Source organism: Sebastes fasciatus, chromosome 4 (genome assembly GCF_043250625.1).
Source record: "Sebastes fasciatus isolate fSebFas1 chromosome 4, fSebFas1.pri, whole genome shotgun sequence".
Taxonomy (NCBI): Eukaryota; Metazoa; Chordata; class Actinopteri; order Perciformes; family Sebastidae; genus Sebastes; species Sebastes fasciatus.
This window is the reverse complement of record NC_133798.1, coordinates 2,984,548-3,009,717: the sequence shown is the minus strand read 5'-3', so window position 1 is coordinate 3,009,717 and position 25,170 is coordinate 2,984,548. Positions and strand designations below refer to the sequence as shown.

At 39.8% G+C, this 25,170-nt stretch overlaps 1 long non-coding RNA gene across 1 annotated transcript; it reads right to left on the bottom strand.

The window, feature by feature from the left end:
- Positions 1 to 18,305: 18,305 nt before the first annotated feature.
- Positions 18,306 to 19,059, bottom strand: LOC141767039 (uncharacterized). The gene is made up of 3 exons (XR_012593754.1): positions 18,732 to 19,059; positions 18,547 to 18,621; positions 18,306 to 18,433 (listed from the first exon to the last, which is right to left on the bottom strand). It is a non-coding gene; the product is annotated as an uncharacterized LOC141767039 (long non-coding RNA).
- Between the last annotated feature and the right edge of the window lie 6,111 nt (positions 19,060 to 25,170).

Below are 25,170 nucleotides of genomic sequence, written 5' to 3'. Positions count from 1 at the left end.
GCCGCAAAATCCTTACTCACTCTCCCTCTTAAACACTTTGTATTTCTGATACTGCTAATATTTTGTTGACCTTGTGGTGACACCGAGTGCAAGTCATGAGTTGTTGAACTTGCAGGCACATTGCTGTGTGTCGCAGTTGGAACAGTGACATGAACACCACATATTTCAAACACCTTTGGCCTATCACCAAACCCTGTAGCGAAACGGCAGATATGATTGCACACTTCTTGAAGAGAGAGATGATACACAACAACACTACTTCCGTTCCCATCAACCATGCCATCAGCACTGCGTGCATGGGAGTCAACTACTGCGTAATGTCCATTTTGAGAAATGATAGCACAGGTACTGTCACACAGTGTGAAAAGACATGTGCTGTACTGCGTACACATCTTTTCCAGTCCGCTTAGTAGGGAGGTGATAATACCTTGTTCAATATATTCACCTTCAACCACACCTACAATGCCATTGACAAAGTCCGAACCATAATGGAACTGAAAATGCTGTCCATCAATATCTGCCTGTTTAGGCAAATCATCAACTAATAACAACGAGTCTTTGATCTCCTTGCTGTTTCGCAAACCTGTGTATAAATCGTCACCTAAGAGTAGAGCTGTGTCCAGATCTTTTGTCTGCCATGAGAAGACACTATCAACTGTATGTTTTGCTAGGCTTACCAAACCAATTGCCATACACTGAAGCCCGCTATATGTAAACATTGCATCCCCCTGGTGAAAGGATCCTCTTACACTCTTTTTACGCCTAACAGATTGGCTAACCTCAACCTCAGCAGCAACTTCAATATTAGCATCACTGTCTTTTAACTCTGTAGCACTTTCTATGTTAGGATCACCTTGACCTGCCGTCACAGAAAGGCTCCTAATGCTATACCACTTTGCATCTAAAGAGTTCTTTAGATTTGTGATGTGAAACATCAGGTCACCAAGGCATGTGTTGAAAACAGCCACAGCCCTGCCAATATTGGATGCCAACCCAGACACATCACGCATGCCACAATCAACTACCACGTAATAATCTCTGTGCTGAATTATGGTACTAAATGCACCATGGAGGTTCAACAGACACATTCCATCTCTCTTGAAATGTTCTGCCATAGTTTCGCGCATCACCATTTGCTCATCTATCAGCCCTGTTTCACTGTACTTTGGAAGCCCAATATTAACCTCCCAGTTACTGCCAAACACACCATGCTGTTTTGTCAACGTGACCAAGTTTTGTGTCGTAGAATTACTTTGCTGCATTGACTTTGCTATTTTGCTCCCTTCTACAACGATGCTATCAACATCTTTCCCTTTCCATGTACACACAGGAGCAATTGCATGTTTGATCGCAGCCACAACACTACATGCTAGCCCTTCATCCACATTACCGTGGATGAAGGGTGCTCTGACATCAGTCCCAGCAACAATAGGCGATTGCAATTTTGCTAAACACATGCAAGCATTAACAGGTGCATCGCTCTGACCGTTTGCAGTTCTTGGGGACTCTGCGTCCACGACCACTGGCACGGCCTTGGAAGGTGACGCCTGTGGAGAGACATCCACATTCGGTGCGATGGCCTCATCCTTTAAAAAATACAGTGGAAAAAAACAGCCTTTAATATCATGCATTTGTTCTGTGTTTGACAATTATTACAAAGTAAAACTATTTATATATATCATTATAACACTGAAGGGTTTTCTATTGTAATTTATACCGAAATAACAATGACATAGCTAAGCAGGCTCATTAACAAAAAAACAAAGAGCACCAACCTCTGCCTTCACATCCACGATCACAGCCCTGGCACGTTTCGGAGAGACGTCCTCAACCAAGGGGGCTGCGTCCAGCTTTAAAAAAAAAAAGAACAGGAAAAGAACTGCATTAAAAACAGTGTATTTTATCACTGATTGACTATTTTGTACTAAACCATAAAATAGTTGAATAAACAAAATATATACTTTCCATTACCCAAATCTCAGAATAAGTTCAAATGCTTTCAAAACAAAGACAAACCTGTGGCTCTGCCAGTCTCCTCTTGGAAGAATCTGCTTTCTTCTGCCGATGTTTCACTGGTGGTTTCTAATGTAAGAAAAACAACATTTGAGGCATGTTCCATTTGACCAATATAAACAGTCTAGGTTTATTAATTTAAAGTATTTCAGGAAGAAAAATACACTTAGATATGGGGCCTCAACTAACACAAAGATAAATGCAAATTACCATTTGTCCCTTTGGAACAGCTGCTGTGCACTCCGCGGGACTCGGAAGATGTGATGGAACAATGGCATCCATCGCAGCCAAAATCTCACTGCTAAACCTGAGACGTGTCAGTGGGATGGAACACTCCTTCAACACCTTCAAACAAAATAGCAGAAAACTATCGTTGGCATTTTCTCTTGTCAAAAGGCAATCCATAAACAAAAAATCAATAAACATATCCCAATAGTTAAAGCATAATACAAACATAACAAACCTGTTGCTGAACAATCCTCCTCTTGGATGCTCCATGGGACTGCCTAGGTTCCCAAGACCGCTGCCTCTGCAATGACAAATAGCATAATTAGTATTCAACACATCGCTTCTCTTTGTCAATTACGAAGATATCATATTAAATATCACTTTTTCCAAACAATCTCAATCATTTTATGACAGTGTGCGTCATCTTACCTTGCTGCTGTAACTAACAGTCATGTAGCCTTCTTTGTCGGTTTGACACGGCCGTGGCACGGCGACCACGGCAACCACCCTTGGAGAGAATCGTCTGGCAGGCGGTGATGTCTTGGGAGCAACCTGTGGCTGCGGCGCAGTCGTCTCCAGGTGCAGATAAGCAGCAATCCAGAGCAGCTGCGCCAAGACGCCCATTCCCTCACTGTCACTCAAATGCACCTGCAAAATAAGTTTAATTTAAAAGTAATTAAACACAAATATCTTACAATCAATACGCATCTGCATGATTTTAACTTATATCAACGACAAACAAGTGTACATCAAACTTATGCATTTGCCATGTCACAACATTTATACTTACGTTGTCTCGGTACCACAGGTTACGGTTGTGCACGGGAAAATGCTCCGCAGTAGGGACGTACTTGACACCTTCAAAAAAAATAAGAAACGTCATCAATTACAGAAATTTAATATTTTGACACTGTGTTTTCAATTTATTACCAAACTGCAATGAAACTTATTTAAATTATATGTTTTTAGATATTTACATAACCATAACGAATATCATGTAAGTTATAAGATTTAGTTATTTTCAAAATCCTAATAAATATTTTGGAAAAAATATGAATATTGTTAACAAAAAAAAAGGTGAATTTGGTTGAACATTTATTCAAATAGTTTGCCCAGGAGTATACAACTTATTCAGCTTGTAACTGTACTTAAACTCTTTCTTTAAACATACCTGCACGTGCAACCACACGACGATACTCCTGCCTCAGGTGGTCCTGCAGATCCACAGCTACGTTCAACCTCGGCGGGAAGTCCAACACCACCATCTGTTTTAAAAAAGATGTCCATTACTCAAACGTCATACTCATTAACAACTCATACAAAACATTCATTTTAATACCAAAGATAGAATACCTGAGGCCATCGACTGCGGACACTTCTCAGGAGCTTGCCGAAATCGACCCCTGCCTCGTCGATGGTTCGGCTCGCTGTGAGGTTGTTGCTGGGGGCCAAAAGACAGACGACATCAGGTGTTCGCGGGACAACAGCATTCAGCACCTCCGTCCGCAACTCAGCTGCCGAGGCCCCCGGCGTCGACATCACACCAAAAGAAAGCCCCTCTGGCATCTCCACGTAACCGTCTGCGATGGCTCGTAGATGGGAGCATCCAACAAGAAGGACAAACTGGAACAACAGAAAGGATATTTTTAGAATAATAATCACAAATTATCATAATTATCCTCTGTTCATTAACTCTAATACCAATAATACCTTCTTGTCTGGAGACTCAGGAGGAATGACCAGCTTGTGTTGTCGTCCAGTAAAGGAGGAAATTGGCCATTTTCCCACTCTATGGCGATATCCAGTGCCGCAAACTATTGATAAACACACAAAGACACCACACAATGAGGCTTAACACAGCATCGTTTATGTAAACAAAATAATTATGCACCCTCCTGCTAGGAAATAATGCAACAATATACACCTTACACACATAAGGAAATCATGTAAAAAAGAAAGAACTTGCTACATACCACCAATATCGCCATCCTCTGGGGGTCCATTCGCCACAACGAATTCCTCCGTCACAGGCTTCGCTCTGTTCCGCTTCCCTGCCTCAGAACGACGAAAGGATCTCTTACGCGGCATCTGAAAATATACAAGCACAATAGATTAATAACGATAATTTTACTCTACAATAATGACATATATAAATACATCTAAAACTGTTTGATGCCAAAATAGCTGAATCAGTACCAGTGTTGGTACTTTACACCAGTTAATGGGCCATAGGTGGGTCGTTATCATCAAACCAGTTTCGGTACTTTACATCAGAGCTCATTTACACATTCTTGCACCAGTTAATGGGCCATAGGTGAGCCATTACCATTGTTTATAGTGAAACCTGCTTAGAGCAATCGATACCATTGAGTGTTGCTCTTTCTAGGGGGCAGTGGTTCATTCTAACAAGTAGGAAAAATGTAGCCCTTGCTGCGAATTCCCCTACATCTATGAAATGTGATTTAATTGCAATAAACGGAACAAAGTAATGCCGACATAACAAGACCATGATTTGTCAAACACAAAATCTGTCTGTTTGCAATATGGCAAGCACACAACTTTTAGATTGCTTGTTTTCTGAATGGAGAGGCTGTGCTAACATTGTAAAATTAGCTGTTCCATCAACATTTAGCACCCTGCAGTTTTCCAGGGAGGTGTTGAAAATCCCTGTAAACACTGGAGACAACTGGTCTGCACAGTGTTTCAGGGTTGCAGGTGAGACAGAGTCTGGGCCGGCTGCTTTGCGGGGGTTTTGTCCATTGAAGAGCCTGTTGACTTCCCCCTCTTGGATGGACAGAGGTGTGAAAGGGGGGAGGGGTGTGCACAGGCTGGGTGCTTGTGGAGAAAGCTGGGGGGTGCTTGTGTTAACTGCTGATGGCTGATGGCTGGGGGGAGAGGAGATGCAGCCAGGACCGTCACTACGTCTGTCAAATCTGCAGTAAAACTCATTCAGCTCATTTGTGGAGTGGGACGGTTTGGGCTTATAGTTTGTGATCTGTCTCAGCCCTTTCCAGACTGAGGCTGAGTCACTGGCTGAGAACTGCTCCTGTAGTTTCTCTGAATACTGCCGTTTGGCCTCCCTCACCGCCTTGCCAAACGCGTATTTAGCCTCTTTAAAGCCCTCCCTGTCACCACTCCTAAATGCCTCTTCCTTAACCAAACGAAGCTGTTTGAGTTTGGCTGTGAACCAGGGCTTCTCGTTGTTGTAGTGAACCCTGGTGCGCGTCGGTATACGGGTATACGCGGGGAACGGCGTGATATGCGTCTCTGATGTTGCAGTAGCACTTATCCAGCGTGTTCTCCTCTCTGGTCGGACATTTAATAAACTGTTTGTATTTTGGCAGCTCCTGTGATAAGTTGTTTGTTCTTCAGCTTGGTCTGCATCTCTTTTTTTAGGTTCTCCACATCTTTCTCAGCTTCCTTCCTTTTAGTCGTCTCCTCCTGGAGCTTCTTCTCAAACTCAATGTTCTTGGTCATCAGCTGCTTCAGTTCTCTCTCAGCTTCCTCTATCTTCTTCTGCTTCTCATCAGAGTTGTCTCTTCAGCTGGCTGATCTCTCCAGTCGTGATCTCCAGTTGATGTTTTGTCTCCTTCAGCTCTTCATTAGTCTTCAACTGTATTTGATCTGCTTGTTGCCTTTATAGACCTAGCCAAGGCTTTTGACTCGGTCAACCATAACATTCTCCTGCAAAGACTTACCAGCATTGGCTTGTCCAGTAGATGTTGCAACTGGTTTGCTAGCTACCTGGCTGATCGTGTCCAGCGGGTGAAGACCGAAAACATCATGTCTGAACCTCTTACCATCTCTAAAGGTGTGCCTCAAGGCTCCATCTTAGGCCCTATTTTGTTCTCCATTTATATTAACGATGTAGCCAAAGCTGCTGGAAATTCCAGGATTCATCTGTATGCTGATGACACCATCATATATTCAGCTGGTCCCTCACTCCACTCTGCTGTGTCCACTCTTCAACAAAGCCTCACCTCCATCCAACAGTCTTTCCACAACCTCCACCTGCTCCTCAACTCCAAAAAGACCAAATGTATGCTGTTTGACCGGAAAAACCTCATCATCCCCAGCCCTCCCAAGATCTACAGTGCTGATGGCTCGGAGCTGGAGTTTGTCAGCTCCTACAAATACCTTGGCTTCTGGTTGGACTCATCTCTCTCATTTAACACACACATCAATAACCTTCTGGCTAAAGTCAAAGCTAGACTGGGTTTCCTGTATCGAAACAAGGCCTCCTTCACACACTCTGCCAAATTCACCCTTGTGAAAATGACCATCCTTCCTCTATTTGACTACGGCGATATAATTTATAAAATGGCATCAAAGACCACCCTCAGAAAACTGGACACACTCCACCACTCAGCAATCCGTTTTGCCACATGTGCACCCTTCACCACCCACCACTGTGAACTTTACAGATTGGTGGATTGGCCCTCCCTTCACACCAGGCGGCTACAACACTGGCTGCTCTTGGTCTACAAATCCATTTTGGGAATGACCCCTCGCTACCTCTCCAATCTTCTGCACATTTCCGACAGCAATCGCCGTTTAAGATCCAGTGACTTCATAAGGCTCATCATTCCAAAAGTCCGTACTGTGTTTGGTCATAACTCCTTTCATTTTGCCGCTGCAAATGACTGGAACTCACTACAAAACACGCTCAAACTAACAGCTCTCACCTCTCTCAACATGTTCAAACAAAAGCTGCAACAAGTCATAGTTGACTGCTGTACTTGCTGACCAGCCCTCACTTCTCTCTCTCCCTTCCATTTTCACAAAGTACATCCAGTAATCCGCCTTTTTTTTTTTTTTTTTTTTTTAACATAGTGTTTGTTAATTTACCTATGCTGTTTTTAGCCATTTCCTCATGTATTTGTCATACTGTATTGTATCTGTGCTGTTTGTGTCACTTGTGTGGACTGTGCTACTGCCTCTTGGCCAGGTCATCATTGTAAATGAGAATTGGTTCTCAATTGATTTTACCTGGTTAAATAAAGGTCAAATAAATAAAATAAAAGTTCCCCTTGTTAAAGTCCCCAAGAACGATAACAAGAGAGTCCGGGTTTTTTCTCTCCACCTCCCGTATCTGGTCGGCAAGCAGCCGATGTATATATGTAACGTTTTTCTTTACTCTATGTTTCTATAACTGATTCAGATGTCTGATGACTTAAATTCGTAGTTTGATTAAAGTATACAGTTACAATCAACCAAGATTTGACTTAAAACCACTTCATAAACCAAAAAACAATCACCCACTGCAACATTATTGACCAGATGCTGTTTTACAAGTAGCCTAAATGGATATTAAATTAAATACAAAAAAAACTCACCTTCACACCAAAATGAACTGGCTTGGAGATCAAACTTCGTAGAATCCTCTGAGTGGTCCTCAAAGGAGATTGTTCTCTCTCGTTAAAAAACAAGAAAGTGGGCTCCTGCTGAGAGAACCTCGAGTATATAGACCCACAAAATGGGGTTATGTGGGCGTGTCTAAAAACAAGGAACCAATCAAAACACAGGTGGGGTTATGTGGGCGCGTCTGAAAACAAGAAACCAATCACAACACAAGTGTGGAAGACACCAACAACAAGGCCCCAATGAAACAAAACACTGTCTGGGAAAAACTCTACATAAAAATACAATTTAAAATGAATATAATCTTTTCTTGTGGGTTAATCCGTGAGAAAAATACTAAGAACATATGAAAAAATACAAATCTTATAATCTCCAAGGATGAAACAAAACTTTTCCTTCGGCGGCTGGTTAGCTCAGTCGGTAGAGCAACCGCCCAAAGGCTAAGTCCAGCGGTGGACCCTAGTTTGAATCCGGCCTGTGGTCCTTTCCACATGTCATATCTCTTTCTCCCCTTTTCCAACACTCTGTCCTATCAATAAAATACTTAAAAAATAATAACTTTAAAACTTTTCCATATATATATATATATATAATATATACACTGTTAAGTTATATAAAAGTTAATGTCATTACGTTAATTGTAATATGTATAGTAAAAACACATCACGACAAGGACACATATTGAGGGTTTATGATGTAAATATATTATCAAATAAAATAATGCTGAAATGATCTGGAGCTTGCCTAACCATGGTGGTTTGTTTGCCATACAGTTGAAAACAAATGCATATGTTTTTAAAAAGTAAACTAATCCTTTGTGCTTAACATCCCACTTGTTTCTCTACAATGAGTCAGTATTCTAATGTGCCTTCTTGTATATAAATATTACATAAAATATATCTAAATAACACATATAGCTAAGCAATATGTAACAGAGGGTTTCTCATATTATACAAACAGGCTAAAGTAATGTTTTACAAAAACCCTGGAAAAAGTAAAAGTTTTTCATGGACCCACAAGCTATTTTAGAAAGAAGTGCTCATTTATGTATTAAGAAAATTCTCCTAATAATCAAGCTTAATAAACTATATAAAAAAACTCTTGGATCCTAATAAAATACATGTATTGTGACAATGCCCCACAGTAACTGTTTTATAATATTTGTACTTGTGTTCAAGGTATCCTATTGTTCCAGTATTGTAGTGTTCAGCAACACAATGTGGCAAACAGAAACACTATGTGACACATTTCAAAATGCAAGAAGATGAAAACTTTTATTGTCATTTCACAAATATACTGGACATGTTTTAACTGTTTAATGTTAAAATAGCTGAATCAGTACCAGTGTTTGTAATCAGAGCTCATTTACTCATTCTTGCACCAGTTAATGGGCCATATGTGGGTCATTGTTGGGACAACAGCATTCAGCACCTCCGTCCGCCACTCAGCTGCACAGGTCACCGGCGTCGACATCACACCAAAAGAAAGCCCCTCTGGCATCTCCACGTAACCGTCTGCGATGGCCATAGGTGGGTCATTATCATCAAACCAGTTTCGGTACTTTACATCAGAGCTCATTTACACATTCTTGCACCAGTTAATGGGCCATAGGTGGGTCATTATCGTCAAACTGGCATTTACAGTGTAATCAAGCAGCTGATATGCATATGTATGGTACCAAGTCTACACAATAAGTGTTGTTTTTATAGTGAAACCTGTTCAAAAGACATGCAGATTATTTACATTTAAAACCTTGCATGGAACCAATTGTTGAGTTCTTGAAATTAGTTTGATTACATGTTAGGTACACCAACACATTTTAATATATGAATAATATAGTACATACATATGACTTTCTAAAATGACATTTTGTAGTATCACTTTTGGAGTAAATGTGATGTTTGTCGATGCACTTAAACCAGAGAAAAGCTGAGATCAAATGAGACTGATTACATCTGTGAGACCCACAATAGACCTGTTTTTGTCTTCATTAGGGGTGTCCAGGGTTTTTTTAAGGTGGGATAGCAGGTCTACAGTAGATGTCCCATAGAAGAGCGGAGAATTTACATGATTCGCCATTGAAAGACAAACTGTTGTAACTCGCCTGTACTTGGTCAAATCTGCCCACAAATTGACCTACTTCATAATAGTCCAGGCCTGAAGACATATATGTGGTATTATGCGTGATAGTCATAGCGCCCCCTACAGGAAACAGGAAGTTGTTGTAAATTGGCTATACATTGTCCAATCTTCCCCAAATTTGACATGTTTTATAAGAGTCTTGCCCTGAAGACATGTACGTGCCCCGACGTGCGCGCATGGGCGAGGGCCCGATCATCGCTGCTTGCAGCTTTAATTTGATATGTTATTCTGTTTTTGACTCAGTTATTGAGATATCAAACAGGAGACAAGTGCTCATGGACTACTACTAAAACACTATGAATACTATAGAACTAACTAGCGTTGTTAGAAAAAGAATTATTAATGGGACAAATTTCTTGGGTATTTTAGCGTGCGATCAACTGCCTAAACACTATATTTGTAAGTTCCCAGCTATGCTGATTATAAACACACATCCCTCTAACATGCCTGGTGAGCATTGGCTGGCTATTTATATTACAAAAAACAAACACGGATGTTTCTTTGACAGTTTTGGTAACCCCCCTGACTGGAATAATTTTCCAAATGAAATAAACAGGTTCCTGGCTAAAAACTGTACAGATGTGTCTTATTGTAGAAGACAGGTTCAGGATAAACATGCTATCACATGTGGTCAACATTGTGTATTTTTTCTATGTCATATTCAAAAAGGAATGACTTATATTAGTGTGATAAACATGTACGACACTAATCCTGTATGTAATGACACTATGGTATGTAAATTTGTTAACAAAATACAACCTAGTGTATGTCTTGGGTGTAATTTCACATGTGTACAATCGGGGAATAAATATGTGATGTAATGATAATTTTGAAAATAAAAAACATTAAGCAAATGGAATTTTGTCAACACGGTCATTTTTTTAATTTTTATTTAGATATCACAGTTTTCAACAACAAAGACATATCAACAAAAAAATTTTTAGAAATTTGAATTGTACAATTCCGATAGATAACATTACCACAAAGAAAAAGTAGAAAAAAACAATCATTTAAACATGGCACCAAGAAAAAAAAAAAAAAAAAAAATCAAAACAAAAAAACCAAATCATTTAATCATTACCAGTCATAAAGAAGGTTAAAAAAAAAAAGGACACATTTCATTTTAAAAACATTTCATTTTAAAAACATCATAAAAAAGATGAAGAAAATACAAACATTTAAACATTGTTACAAAGAAGAGGGAAAAAAAATACATTTCATTTTTACACTGTTACAAAGAATTCAAAAATAAAACCATTCAGTACTGTCCATCCTAGGGGACTTAAAATGCTTTGCCCGGGATGTCCTAATGGGCGTGTTAAACCGTGGTGAACCATTCAGTGAATGTTTTCCCCTTTTCCTGGTGGTGGGTTTGTCATGGGTCATAATGTTACTTTCGCTGTTTGCATTATCACCTCCTTTATATTCAGAAATAGATCGACGCACCAGGGTGTTTGGGATGGCAGATAGGGGTACATTTAAACTGCCCAATGTTTTTAAAAACAATTCCCAACCCCTGGGTCTAGAGCTGTCTAGTGTATGATGTGAGGCCGTGACACTTTTTACTAAATCGTACAAGTGTGTACCCCTGACCGGTTGGTTGTTAATAACAATTTCTCCCTGATCAGTCCAAGATATCAAATTTTTTGACCGGGTTATCGCTTCCAATATATACTCGGCATTTTTCAGGCTTCTTTTGGGCATGTGTTTTAAAACTTCATCTAATATCGGATCCTTTTTAGAATTAACATTATCAACACTGAGTGTAGCGTCGAGACTAGAGCCATGTGTATCACTTACAGGTAATGATAAGGTCAATACACCCTTTTCCCTTTCACCCTGTCTCACCATAGACAGGTAGCGCTGTAGAATATTCGAATATTTTTTGGCCTTCTCATACATGTCTATGTCAGGTAATTTCAACACATCAATCATGGCTCTATCTAGCTCATTTTGTACCGTTTGTCTTATGGATCCGCTGTTTTGTTCCTGCTGCTGCTGTTGCTTTAATGAGTCCAATTGTTGCTGAGGGACCAAAAACATTTTTTGTGTGTGCTCCATTTTACGACCGATTTAGAAGACCAACTATAAAAGGAATAGCTGCACCTAGCAGAGGTAATAAAAATCCACCAGACTGATTTATAGACTTTTTCTTTTTAAAATGCTTGACTTGTCTGTCTGCAATGAGTCTAATGATTGTCTTCTTCTTTTTCAACTGTTTGTATTGCCGGTCAGTCAGAGGAATGTTACCACGCGTTACATTGAGAGCTATTTCACACAGAGCGTGAATAAAGTCTGTGTTTGCATTACTCACAATAACCCTTTGCATGTGCGGCTTCGATTTATATAACAACTCCAGCAGAGCCAGATTCCTCTGCATACGTGACGACATACTCAACCCTTCTGCTTTTTAGGTATATACACAACCGATTGGTCTGATAACAAACCTGTTCTGAGTCTTAAAAAGTCGGGTGTCTTAGCTTTATAATCTATGAGTAGATACCCGTAAGCGGAACTAGTTGCATCATTAAATGCCTCTAAAAAGTATTTGGTGTTACCGGGAAACATCTGTCTAGCCAATAAAGTAATCTGATATTTATCCCGGGGGTTTTTAAACAAAACAAGGTAGTTGGTGTTTAAACTAATAGTTCGGCTAGACTTGCCTTGAATAAACAGATTTTGAACTAAATATATACAACTTAAATTTCTATGGTGTACATATTTGGTAAAAACATTTTGTACTTCTATGTTGTTACTGGCATCATTCATTAAATCGTCTATGATGAGTAGATTATTTTTGTCTGGGGGTAGAAGCACATCGTCACACAGAGATTCTGGTAAACCGTTCACAAAGTTAATATCCCTTGTCTTAAGGAGTTGATTATATAAAGGTTGCCAGCACGAGTAAATGTAAACAATATTATCAACACTATGTGAAATAGCTTTTGAGGCGTTTTCTATAACATTCTTGACAAAAAATGTCTTTCCACAATTTGAAGGACCGCTCACCACAAGGCTAAACGGATGCTGTAGTCTGCCATCAAAACCCTGGTCCAATCTAGTATCCATAAGGCAGAGTGGTGTAATCCTGAAACACTCTACGCTTATTGTACACCACCTGAACCTTCTTAAAAACTGTCGTTTTTCAGATGAAAGTTCTTTTTATCGCGTTTGATGGTTTCAGATACAGTCATCACACTTGCCCCCGTGTTCTGATTGGCCACAAATGCGTGTACTAGACCGGATAATGACGTGTGTGTAACCACCTTGGCATTGTTTGCGTTTAATGTTATGCCTTTGCATTTTACTGTCGTCTTGCCCTGTCTCGTGCGATATGAGTAGCATTTTGGACCCCCCGACACAAACTCTGTGATGAAGTCTTCCTCGGGGGTTCCACACACATTACCATCGTTTATCTCATCTGTCAAGTCCCCCAGATAGGGACCTAGGGGAGGGACCCAGTCACCTGGCTGCGATGTAAAAACAACACTATCAGTGTCACAATACAACACGCGCTGCTGCAGTTTGTCAAGGAGTTCATACAACATAAGTCTAGCGTGAGCAGTCGTCATAGCACCAACAAAGACATTGACGTCTTTTATTCGGGAACCCCTACTGTCCGCATGCCGCCACTGTACCATAGCCACGTCATCTGATATGAAGCAGAATTGCTTCACATCGTAATGGTCGCTGAACATCAGTTGTGTAAACCTGGATGGGTCAGTGATCAACTCGCATGAAGGCATGTTGTTCCTCATGCTAAATCTGCCCCACAAAGAGTTTAGGAGTAACTTATTACAACTCCTGACAGCTTTGTTGACACGGATTTTGTTAGCATCCAGTTTAATGCCCTCTTTTTCAAAATAGTCATCAATGTACTTCTTTTGTTCATCAGGTGTTTTGACATGCCCTGGGTAGCCAGAAGCCTCTTGTTTACATTTCAGAAACGTTTTCACATACCCCTTAAACAATGTGTCTGTCTTGTTGGGAAAATGCCACACTTCATCAATGCTGACAATCTGGTAACCCTTTTCTACCGCTTTCTGAAGCTCAAACGAGACCCACACACCTGACAGCTGTCTGTCACTGTCACTATGCACACAATCAGATGTTTGGTTCAAACTTTCAGCACACTTGCTGCACAGCGGGAACATGAGCTTGTTTTGACACCTGTAGGGCAAGACTGGGTGGAACAAACCTCTTGGCGGGAGCACCATACACTTTACAAACCCAAAATAATTATCGATGGAATCAAAGTCCCTATGGATAACCTGGGGATGTCCAACCGGGTACAGTTTCTTTGCCTGAACTGTGGGATACAGACTTGTGAAGTCGTAGTACCTGATCTTTTCATCATTTTCCCCCTTGTGGTACAGTTTCATGGCATTTGTACGCCCACCAAAGAGAGCCTGCCTGGGATCGAGTCGTTCCGGTTTTTTGTATGTGGTCAGAAATGTTTGTACTACAGAGTTTGATTTTGACAACAACCCCCATTCACACTCCCACATCACTACAGAGCGAAGGCCATGTAGTGTTTCCAACTTGTTTATTTTTTCATTGAAAGCCCAGTATAGCTCACCATAGGAGACTTGAGTGACCGGATTTAAATCTGCCGGTACATGGCATTTGACACATCCGTGAAAAAAACATCCTGCAAACTCATAGCAGGTGTTTGTAGCAGGATTGTACCCATCCACAAAGTATGGGCCAAATTGCTGTTCACCACGATTGAGTGCATGTTGCATCTCAATGTTTTCTGTATGGGCCACATATTCAAGCCACTGCATAGACACATCTGAATATGTCTTATTCTGTTTGGTGTATGCACCTTCATATGTGAGGGCTACAGTGTCTCTGGGCAGGAACAGTGTTTTGAATACACCCATACAACTGGAGGGTAGAGTGGTAAATGAAAACGGGTCAAGCTGTGTACATTCAAGAAATGTTTCACGATAAATTGTGCATGCCCGGCACAACACCTCCACATCATTAACACAGTAGCGACGAATCTCCGCTTGAAAATCAAAAGTTTCATTTCGGACTGTGTCATACCATTGCATGAACGAGGTTTTCTCATTTTCACACATGGTTTCGTACCCATATTGAGATGGGTCGGGGTATGAGCCTTTGTATTGCTCATTTTCTCTAGTGTTAAATTTGTGGGGAAAATAGCCTTTCTCCAAATCCTCAAACCCCAAAGCAGCAGGTGTTTTGGCCAGTCTCATGGGTAAGAAACTGAACGAATCAATCCACCTCTGTCGGTATGTATGGTCGTGCATCAGAATGACCCTGCTACCTCTCATCATCACCATAGGCGTAATCCTTTGTTTGACAAAGTACTCAAGCAGAATGTAGTTGTCAAAGCCAGATGCGTTATGCGCAATGAACGTATACCCCCGGTATTTTGGCTGTCTGTACCGTTTCACAAAGGCATCCACGCATTTTAATGTGTTGAAACAAAACTTGTTTCCATCAATATCCATTGAACACACAAAATTTGCCTCGTGTTTGCCATCGTGAAAACGTGTCTCAAAATCAAACAAGATGTACTTTCTCTGTGGATCACCCTTCTCGATTGGTTGGATAAAGCACTCGTGGGGCACACTGCTTTCCAATTTTTGTTCACCACAGTGTGAACAGACAAGGGGTGCGCATTTGTGTATTTTTTTTTTACCAGGCCTGTATGTTTTTCCACATGCCTCACAGTATTTTAATGCTGTACATGGTATAACTTTGTGTTTTACTTCAGGTACTTTGTGTTGCTTGAAACAGAATTGTGATTTACATATGCGTTTACAGTCAGGGCACTTTAACGTGCGACCTTGGTACGTATGACACTCCTGTGTAAAACAGACATTGCATCTATGCTTACAGTTGTGGTACAGAGGCATTTCATACGTATCATAGCAATACTCACACACATATGAAGCCCCGAAAAACCCTGTCTGGTTTTCAATCAGATAGTAGTGGTCATTGTGTAAGTATAACCAGACTGTACGCTTGTGTGGTGCGTCGCATGTTTGGAAACACTGCAAGCGTTTACGCGCAGAGCCATGATGGAAGACTATTATTTTCATGTCTAGGTGTTTCTCAAATTTGGTGACATCGGAGAACGATACTTTGTGCATGTGATCAAAACCGACTGCAGTGTACAACTGTTTTGCATATTCCAATTTTTCATCTCCAGCCATAGCATTGTTAACAAAATGTGCAAGACAGATAGAAAAACATAGATTGTTGTCCCCCATGTTGTCAGGATTGTACAGATGTCGACCTTTTTTGGCCAAAATTTCCTCATAGGAAACTTGACCCAATCTCAGACGATGTGATCCACCACGACTATCCCTAGCAACAGTAACAATAAACTCCAATTCATCATCCGTCATAGAATCATCATTGCTTTGTAAGACCTGTGATATTTCCTCCATGAACAAATCCACATTGTATTCATTATCTGCGTTTAAGACGGCTTGTACATCGCTAGCCAGTGATGGGCCCCTCAAGATGACATTTAAAACACTGGCGGGTGGGGAATCCTCTAAGGCTCTCTCTAGCACACCAGACAGTCTCTCTCTAACTCGATTAGGTACCTGCTCGGGATCATCAAGATTAATATCCCTAAAATCAACACGCTGACGCAATTCAGAGGCATTAAATGCGGGTATGTTTCTAACTTGTATATCTCTAACAGGGACACGGGTGTTTTCTACAAGTCTACCCGCCCCATCCTGTACGCATCTGCTAAGACTGTCTACACGCGGCAAATCTTCTACATTGCCACCCACAAAGCCCTGGTGTTCGTTATTCAAAGCAGTAGTACTGCTCACATCATGATTATCAACACTAGCACTGATCAAAGCATTATTATCGTCATTGCAGGCAGACACAGTGTCAAATGTCTCTGTAGCAGCAGCAACAGCAGCAGCAGCCCCGGAAACCGGAGCATTTACAGTAGGAACAACAGTAGACAAATCACTTAAAATAGAATCAAGCCTCGCATTGGTAAATTCACCCCACTTTCTGATAGTTTTGGTATTGTATTTTACACCGGATAATTGTGGTAAACCATGTCTCATAGCATATTGGTCACTAACGGCGTTATATTGTTCGACAGTGTGAGTGATATGAGAGATTTCATCATCACTGTCTACTTCATTGACATCATCATCATTAGCTGCGTTACGACCATTGTCATCATGATTATCAACACTATCATTAACAGTGATCAAAGCATTGTTATAATCATGGCAGACAGACACAATGTCAAATGTCACTGCAGCAGAAGCAGAAGTAGAAGCAACAGCAACAGCAGCAGCAGGAGCAGTATCAGAAAGCGGAATATTTACAGCGTGAATAATAGTAGACAAATCACCTAAAATAGAATCAAGCCTAGCATTGGTGAATTCAGCCCACTTTCTGATAGTTTCAGTATTGTATTTTACACCGGGTAATTGTGGTAGCCCATGGCCCATTGCATTTTGGTCACTATGGGTAATATATTCTTCGACAGTATGAGGGACATGAGAGATTTCATCAACTTCATTAACATCATTATCATCATTTGCAACGTTACGACCAGCGTCATCACTATATTTGAAAATTTTTCTAGGAGGTGACATGTTATCAGCTAATATTTGAGCACTATGATGAAGGCCTGCTTTTTAGGATGTTTGATATATGTGATAGACCTGTAACCATATTATTCTGGATTCTAACCAGTTCTCCACTGGCTGCATGCAGGGCACAGATGTCAGAAGTCAGAATACCTCTATATAATAGATCTGATTTACACCCGGCCAGAACAGTATTTAATAAGTTGTTGTTTTGTTTTTCTAATTCAGCTATTTTACTATTCAAAGACTCATATTGTTCTTTGTTATCCTTCTGTATTTCTGCTAATTTACTGTTCACCATGCATTCGAATTTATCAAATCGGTTGCCAATATCAACCCCACCCCCTAATGACAAATCCTCAGTGGCACAACAGTCAACCACACTTTGGGTACGTAATTGATCAGGATGAATTGCCTGTCGTTGTGAGGATAGCAACAGATCCTCGAGGTCGCTCCAGACGAGTAATTCTAATTGTTCTGAAGAACCAGGCTGTTCATTATCCTCCCCCACACACGTTTGTGTCGCAGGGAGTGTGTCAGAGGTTTTCTCCTCAAAATCAACAAGTGAATCAAACCAATCCTGCTTAGGATAACCACATGGTACACTCAAATTCTCCCCCCATTCACTGTATGGTTCCCACTCACCATGCTGAATGTCATCTTCTTCTTGAGAAATATCTGTCACAAGCTTTGCGGTCGGCTGTCTCTGCGCTGCTAATAACGACTTCAATTGATCCATGACAGCACACACGTCCTCTGCCTCTTCACGTCGAAGCGTCTCGGTAACCGAAGCCAACACAACTGAATCCAATGTTGAGTCAATGGTGTCCTCATCAATCACCGGTCTGATGCAAGACATTAGGTGAAAAAAAAAAAAAAAGACTTAGTACATATATTAAAAAAAATAATCGTAGATACAGATAGAATACCGTAATCTTATACATACCGTGTATGCACTAGAACCCTATGGCGCTCCTTCTCTTCCTTTTGCCTCTTTTTTACTGGGCCCGATTGAAGTCTATTCGGTCTTTTAAGCCTGCTCTTTGGTTCCTCAAAGTCTGAATCTTCTTCTTCTTCTAGATTCAAACACACACACACACACACAAACACTTTAGTATTTAGGTATAATAATCATATGTATTAATTATCAAAGTATTATTTTAACATCTACATTTTATCATGTACATACCTTTTGAAAGTTGGTTTAGGGGTTGTAAGATCCCTCTCCGCTGAAAAGGTGTTCCCCAGTAGCTGATTGAAGGCACTAGATGTAAAAAAAAAAAAAAAAAAAAAACATACACTTAGTCTAAAACAAAATAAAAAATAGTTCTATATAATGAACAAAATACAAAACAAGTATAATGAATTAAATACCTTCATTATCACCAGGTTGAAAGTTTTCAATACCTCTGTCGTGGCGGTTGCTACCACTGGCCATGTAACCTGATAAATAAAACTGTTAAGAACAACATTTTTACTAAAAAAACAAACTGGTATTATTGGAAGAAAAAATAACTGTGTTAGATAAAAAAATAAATAAAAATGGTTATACTTACAGGGAAAAGACGCCATTGGTAGAAATTGCCCCGAGATGTGAAAATGCAAGAGATGCGTTAGGAGAAAGTGTCCTCTTCAAAAGTTGGTGAAGTTTGGTAAACACGACCGCAGCTGAATGGTGACTATATATACACAACTACTATGAAGGTGGAGTTAAGGACATCTCATGAATAAGCATGGTTGACAGGGCTTGAGGTTGCCCCATTCACACTACATACATTTTTTTTTTTTTTTCTACAAACAACACTAACCCATACACCCTCTCACAAACAAACATATGGTTACAGGAGCCATGTTGATATAGCCTGCAAACAGTACCAACCACCACATCATCAAAAGACATAAACATTTTGACCACAGCACACTAGGGTTTGTTTGAACTTTTATGGGTACTGTAATAAAAAGACACCTCTTGGATACACCTGACTTCACATATAGGGATACAACTGTATTTTGTTAACTGAATCAGTATCCACAGGAGGGGGTCTTCTTTTGTTTACGGAGAAACTGATAACATCTTGGATACAACCGACTTTTTTTTTTATCTGAATCAGGATCAACAGTATGGGTCTTCTGAGGCAACATCAAAAAGGCAAAAACATTTGGTCACAGGAACCAGGGGTTTGTTTGAACTTTTAATGGTACTGTAATAAAGACACATATTGGGATACAACTGTATTTTTTATCTGCATCAGGATACACAGGATGGGGTCTTCTTTTTTTGTTGTGGAGCAACTGATAACACCTACAGCAGACACCTTTGGTCAACTACCAATAATTAACATCAGCCCTAGGGTTACAAAAAGGTCACCAGGGTCACCAGGGTGCGCCTGCATCCCCACACACACACACACACACACAGGCACATTACACGCACGCACACATGCACACATGTACGCACACACGCACGTGCACGAGCATTTCACATGCACGCGCAAACGTACCCTACTATTACTACTTATGGAGGACAGTGCAGGCAACAATACCATCACAGGCCCTGTCGGGGGTTACCCTCAGGTGATGAAGGCACTGGAAACGAGTCTTTAAAAGGCTAAATGCCATTTCTATTCCAGCCCTTGTTCTTGCATGGGCAAGAGTGTAAGTGTGCTGTGCTGCTGGCTGGGGATCTGCAAAGGGAGTGAGTAGAAATGGCTGGCAGGTCTAACCCTCGTCTCCCAGCAACACGCCGGAGAATTCACCTGAGAACACAAAATGTATTCATTACAACTAAATAAATAGCAGTCAGTAAAACTTTGACATTATCATAATATTCAAGGGGCTTGATCAGTGACATTTGTGTGGTTTACCTTCTGATAGTCAAAAACGTAAATAGTACTGGCACGAATGGACCGAGCCGGGCCACTTTGCCTCTACATTACTGAAGACACAGTCAGCATCACAGATCATCTGAAACAATAAGATGTTATGGTAATTGAATGCATAAAATTAATTAATGTAGTTAACAGAAACCATAACTCATTCTTTTTATTCCTTTTTTCCAAACATAACAAAACATAACACCGGTGCCATAATACCAAAAAAAATTCTTACATTTAATATGTAAATACACATCGCTTCCCACTCCCACACAGAGACGGGTCCAGCCTTTTTCCCACCCCCAGAGGTAAAGTTACTGAAAAAATAACATAAAAATATTTTTTTAAATAATAAGTACTACAGTAATATAATTCATGGTAGTAAGATAGAAACCATAAATTAATTAATGAATTGATTAAATAAATGTAGAAAAAAAAAGAAAGCAGCACATAGATCGAACAGTGATGTCATACGTGAATTTTGAAAGTTCGCCATGACACAGGTGGCTGTTGTTACTTGACTTTACATAGTCCCAGCTGCCCCAAACTTCACAAGCTTGATAATAGTCCTGGCCTGAAGACATATACGTGCCACGACAGCGGTTACCCCGACGTGCGTGTTCCCCAAACGTGCCCCCGCGGGCACGTCTGGAGAACGCACATTTGGACAATGTATAATCAATTTCCTGTTTCCTGTAGGGGGCGCTATGATTTTCACTCATAATGTTACATATGTCTTCAGGCTGGGACTATTATCCAGCTTGTGAAATTTGGGGCAGATCAGACTATGTAAAGTCAAGTAACATCATCCTCCTGTGTCATGGCGAACCATCAAAATTCACGTATGACATCACAGTTCGAGTTTCTGATCCTTTCATTTTATGTTTTCTCTGTACCATGGCTTTTATATTTGAGCCCTGATCAGTGTTCCACAAGGATATGGAGTAGCCATCCAGTGAGAAACAGTTCCCACATATAGGGTATGACCCTCCAGAGAATTTTTTATTCCTAGAAAGCCCAAATTTACTGACCTATGGTACATTCTAATGACACTATTCCATCAAATACACTAATCTTCATTATTGTTTATTGTAATCAGTTTGCCTGCCTAATTGTAAACATGTAGCTAGTGTGTCATTGTAAAGGACAATAAGACTTCTAGTGCGTTTTATCCCACAGTCTGTAATAATTATTAATATTTAAACCACGTCTATACCTGACTGATCAGAACTTGACTAATTTAGAATCATAGACCTTAATTATTTGTATTTATAATAATAATAATAATAATACATTTTATTTAGTGGCGCCTTTCTGGACACCCAAGGACACCTTACAAAAATCTGTTAAAACATAGACAGATAAAAAACAATATAAAACAACAGGACATGACAGAGACATATTTGTACAAACACATAGGATGGGTGATGATGAGTTCTAGAGAGAGTAGGCCAGTTTAAACAGGTGGGTTTTCAGGAGGGATTTGAAAGATGTGATATTGTCAGACTGCCGGATGTGTGGGGGGAGTGAGTTCCATAACCTGGGAGCAGAGCAGCTGAATGCCCTGGCTCCCATGGTGCTGAGGCATGAGGTGGGGGTGGTCAGAAGTCCGGCTGATGATGAACGGAGGGAACGGGAGGGAGTGTACTCCTGGAGGAGGTCTGTGAGGTAGGTGGGGGCGAGGTTATGGAGGGCTTTGTAGGTGAGCAGAAGGTTTTTGTAGTCGATCCGGGATTTAACAGGGAGCCAGTGCAGCTGGATGAGGATGGGGGTGATGTGGTCGGAGGATTTGGTGCGGGTGATGATCCGGGCGGCAGAGTTCTGAATGATTTGGAGTCTGTTGAGTAGTTTGATGGGAATGCCAGAGAGGACAGCGTTGCAATAGTCGATCCGTTTATGGAAACCTTCAATGTGGTTTATCAAGACATTTCACAATGATGGTGTATGTATCTATTTCAATACAAATAAACACAGTTACTTTAAGGGTGCAAGGTCTAATTTAGTCTATGTATTGCTTTTACATTAAACTATTATTACACCTGTATATGTAAAAAGGTTAATGACATGGAGTTACCTGTAAAAGTTGTATTACAAACACATATCAATACAACAACAGTTATGGAGGTTTATGATTTAAATATGCTATCAATACAATAATGTTGACATGATGTTGAGCAAAAGTGGTTTGTTTGTCAAACAGTTGAAAATAAGTGCATATGTTTTTTAGAAAATAAACTCCTTTGTCCATAATATACCACTTGTTTCTCTACAATGACAGTCACATGTGCCTTCTTCAACATAAATATGAAATGCACTCATAAATATATTTACAGTGTAATGGATTATGCCAGTAACAATATTTGATATTCAGATAAAAGGTTTTGCCTAACACTGAAATGTGATATTATTACATTTACAAACACAGGCCCCTACACTAATCACTTCGGTCATTATGATGACCTGACCTTAACATGAATATTAACCTTAAAACAACCTTTGTGAAAGCAGAATCAGAAATCATTTCTACTGATTTGCCAATTAATGCATACAAATGTATTCATGATTCATACTCAGTTTCATGATTTATACAGTATATAATGTTAAATTTTTCACAGTTAAAATCATTCAAATCATCCAAAAAATATTAGGGAATATAACTTGTGTTAAACTCACTGTGTTGAAATTGTGTTAAACACAGCTTCTAGCACATTTCTAATCATGAAGCCTGGAATCAGATAATAAAATGCACTGCTATTAATTTACAATATTCAACACAATGTATAACATTACACACACGTTAAAAATAAATATATTTTATATGTTGTTACTAAACCAAACTGCAAATGTACTTTTCCACTTGTACTGTCTCATAGTTCAACTCCATTTGCACAGAGCTATCAACAAACACAGGCCCATCCACTAATCACTTCTAATCACCCTGCTTTGTCATGTAAGATAAAGCAATGGCTGTTGCACCAGAAGTCTTGTAGACAATAGCTCTCAAAATTCTGTATGTCTGATGAACTTAATGGCTGATCACCGACTCTTAACCTTTCCACTGCCTCTTCGCAAGCCAGCCATTAGAAATTTTGGACAGGGGGACACATTTCTCTCATTGTGCCCACACTTAACATGAAACCAGATCAACAACTTTCATGTGATATTCACTGTGTTTTATCAAGACATGCCTCAATGCTGGTGTCTGTATAAATGCTTTCTATTTTCAATATAAATCAGCACAGTTACTATAATGGTCCCTGGTCTTATCTAGTCTATGTATTGATTTTTACATAAATTATTATAAAATAAACCTATAGCACAAGAACTCTGAAATAACAAAACGCATCAATAACGTGACTCAGATCATGTGATTCTAGTTAATCACCTCTACTTCTGTCAGCTTTGTCTTCATTTTCACTATCATCATACTTTCTCATACACAGAAGTATGTTCCATTAGTGCATATTTATATTTATGATTTAGGTCATGTGAATCCGTGTACGAGTTCACTTTTCTAAAGGAAACGTCATCTCTCAGTGAGCAACTGGAGGGACACGAATCAGGCTACAGTGTTTCCCGTTAATTATGCCCGCCAAATCTTCATAATTAACCAACTATATTCTACACTTCAACGAGGGTGGGGTCATTTGGTGGCTGCTCAGTCGGCCCACAGGATTCACCTCTACAGCTGAATTACAACTGCTCGCCAAATGTGGAAGGATCTTATCTGACCTCTCCTTATGCATTACTACACATACAAATACTTCTACCCCTTTTCACTAACATGTATCTTTCTAATACATCTCATACATTTTTAGAATATTTGCTAAATTTTTACAAGTAAATCTAAAACACAGCCACATGACAATTGATTCAAAAAGTTGTTTTTATTTGCAAACAAGATATTTTACAATAAAACACTCTGTTCTTGTGCTACTAATTTTGCAGTGACATGCTGTTAAAATTTGACTATATACAAAAATCCTGCACCTGCAACACCATCCTTCTCATTAAAAAATATTAACATAACATACAATATTATCCTCCATCACAGCAACCAATCACATCAGAAATGATACAGATCATTATGTGTAGTGATGTTACGTGCTGTGCCGAGGCTTCGGAGCGTGTGTCGAGTAATCCAGGAAGTTTCCCGCGATGCGCGTATCGAGGCTTGTATCGTTGTAGACCAATGACGTCATTGATGACATCAGAAGCCTCGCTGCCCGGCCATACCGCTGACTGGTTCATGAAGTGGTTCAGATCTTCACTGGTTCAACCAATGCCACTTTCCAGAAGTGACACAGAACACTAATATTACCCCTCCTGTAATTATTATATTATATTATATTATATTATATTACACTACACTACAATACAATTATTGACCAAAGGATTGGTTTACACACATAAGATGCATTACTCACAAAACAATTACAGTTTATTATACATGTATCTTATATACTCATAATATACTTACTAAATAGACATTTTATTATATATGATATATATATAAATTGATTACATGGTAATAGATTTTTTTTCATTGTTTATAGTCATTCCCAACAGCCTTTACTGGCGCAAAATACAGTATATCACAGATCTGTGGTCCCAGTAGACCACAACCAGCACTGCTCCCAGTAGAGCACTTACACACCAAAAACTGACAAACTGACAATAACCTGATATTTTCAGGTGGATTTTCATTTAATTCTCACTGTGCAATATCGTTTTCCACTTGCAATTTTGTTAATAGTCTGTTTATTGTCAATACTGTATATACTGCTCCTATTTGTACACTTCCTATCTTTATACTTGGTTCATATTTTGTTACACTTTGTTTAGCTCTTTTTTTACTGTGTTAGCTATTGCATCTTGTTTTTTGCACTATCCCCTTTGCTGCTGTACACTGCAAATGTCCCCAGTGCTGGACTAATAAA